This window comes from Octopus sinensis, linkage group LG20 (assembly GCF_006345805.1).
Source record: "Octopus sinensis linkage group LG20, ASM634580v1, whole genome shotgun sequence".
NCBI classification, from domain to species: domain Eukaryota; kingdom Metazoa; phylum Mollusca; class Cephalopoda; order Octopoda; family Octopodidae; genus Octopus; species Octopus sinensis.
In genome coordinates, this window is record NC_043016.1 from 7,468,804 (window position 1) to 7,471,600 (window position 2,797).

The window sequence follows — 2,797 nt, forward strand, 5'->3', positions numbered from 1 at the left end:
ATGCACTGGAGTCGATGTAATCGACTGAATCCATTTGTCTGTCCCCTCTGTGTTTAACCCCTTGTGAACAGTAAAGAAATAAGAAACTGAAAGAAGCCTGTTGTATATGTATGTATTTATGTGTGCCTCATCTTCATGTCACATGACCATTGTAAATGAATTTCACTGTCACACAAAAACCGAGAAAAACCCTTTATATATATATGTGTGTGTGTGTGTGGTAAGAATTTTGTTTCCCAACCACATGGTTCTGGATTCAATCTCACTGCATAGAATCTTGAACAAGTGTCTTCTACTATAGCACTGGGCTGATGAAAGCCTTGTGAGTGGATTTGGCAGCTGGAAACTGAAAAAAGCCTGTTGCATATTTATGTGCGTGTGCATGTGTTTGTCTCCAATCACTTCTTAACAACTGAGACTGATAGAATAAGTATGGGACTTTAAAAAAATATGTACAGGGGGTTGATTCTTTTGCCTAAAATTCTAAGAAGGTGGCCCAGCTTGGCCAGAATCTCATGACTGAAACAAGATATATATATATATGTATGTGCCCTGCTTCATTTTGGTAATGAGTGAGGGTCGTAAATGAGTGTTGCCCTTCATATAAGCAGTGTCATTTTGTTTCCAATCTTCATTGAAAACATGTCCTGCCAACTCCATACAGTAATATTACCTTGGAAACAAATGAAGGCTAGCAATAGGAAAGACATCCAACCATAGAAAATCTGCTTCAACAAAGTGGACATTAAAACAATTCTGATGAGAACTGAACCAGTAAAGTTTATGCCCTGGTAGTAAACATAATAATAATCATCATTAACGCCTGCTTTCCATGCTAGCATGGGCTGGACGATTTTGACTGACGGCTGGCGAACCAGATGGCTGCACCATACACCAATCTTGATATGGCAGAGTTTCTACAGCTGGATGCCCTTCCTAACACCAACCACTCCGAGAGTGTAGTGGGTGCTTTTTATGTGCCACCGGCACAGGGGCCAGTCAGGTGGTACTGGCAACGATCTCGCTCAAATCTTTTTACACATGCCACCGGCACAGGTGCCAGTAAGGCGACGCTGGTAATGATCATGCTTGAATGGTGCCTTTTCGGAAGCCCGTTTGCCGCTCTGGCAACAATCACGCTTGGATGGTGCTCTTAGCACCCTACAAGCACGGGCACAAGTGCCAGTAAGGTGATGCTGGTAACTATCACACTTGAATGGTGCCTTTTATGTGCCACTGGCACAGAAACTGGCTAGCTTCTCTGTCACCGATCACACTCATATGTTTAAGGAAATGAAAACATCCCCAACAACAAGACTAACAGCAAAATAATATGAGCCAATGAGGGAACCACTATGTCAGTGATTCCTCATTTGGCAAGTGGGTCCATGTACAAATATATAAAACACAGGCAGTTTCTGGATCATGAACTAGTTGCAACTGTTAGTTAAATGCATGTAATATATATTTTACTTAAACCAATGACTAGTATTTTATTGTCCTTGAAACAGAGAAGGGCTATCTTAAACTGAGATCATGAGTCATAATTTAAAACTGCAAGGTATAACTGTAAGGTTCAACATTTGTTGAGTTAACAGTGCCTTCAAAAAATTAGAGCTTTTGAGTGAATTACTTTAAATAAAAAGAATCCATGGCAACGAAGATGTATGGAACCACTGTTTTCTATAGTCACAAGATCTGCAAAAATTGTAGCCAAATCTCTTTCAAAACGGACCCAAGCAATATGAAAAAAAAAAAAGTAGTCTGGGATATATTATGTCTGAAAAACAAAAATTAAAAAAAAAAAAAAAGCTGAGAAACCAGAAATTCTTTGATTACACATTTCCACAATTAGGACTGATTTGGGTTTAAGCATCAACAACAAACAATAATTAAAATAAAAGAAATAAGAAAAACTTTTGCAAGTGCTCATTTTATTTGCATTTTATTCACACAGAGTTTTCAACAACTAATTTTTGTGTATTTACTACATCCAAACCAACAAAGCACTCTGAAGTATAGAAGATTTATACATTTATGAAGGGCAGCTGCATATTTTGTATAGTTTTTAATTCTTTTTTTTTGTTTTTTTTTTTTGTTTTTCAGGTGGTGGAGATGGGGGATTTCTTTAAAAAAAATATTTCGAAGTCATAGTAGGAAGAAGAAGAAAAAAACAAAAAAAAACAAAACAAATTTGTCATCAACTGAACTGAAAGTTCAATGAAAAACACTTTAAAAGCAAGAAAACAAAAACAAAACAAAAGTGAATAAACTAAGTTATTAAAGAATATAAATATATATATATACACACACACAAATACATACATAGATATACATATATGTATATACACACACACACATATATATACATACACACAAGTATACATGCATATACATACATACATGCATACACACATGTATATATACATAAACTCACACAGATGCATATATGTACATGTGTGTGTGAACGCATATATACATGTTTACATAAACATGTGCAAATATATAATATACAGGCAGTGTCTGGGTTATGAACTAGCTGCAACTGTTAGTTGAATGAATATAGTATATATTTTACCTGAATCATTGACTAGTATTTCATCATCCTTGAAACAGTGAAGGGCTATCTTAAACCGAGAGCACAAGGCATAATTTAATACTGCAAAGTATAGCTATTTTAATAAGAATATATATGTATCTAATATAGACACAGTACTTGAAATTTCAGCAGGATAGGGATTTGTCAATTGAATTAATGCTAATGTCTAGTACACTAAAGATTCAGCTAGCTCACCAC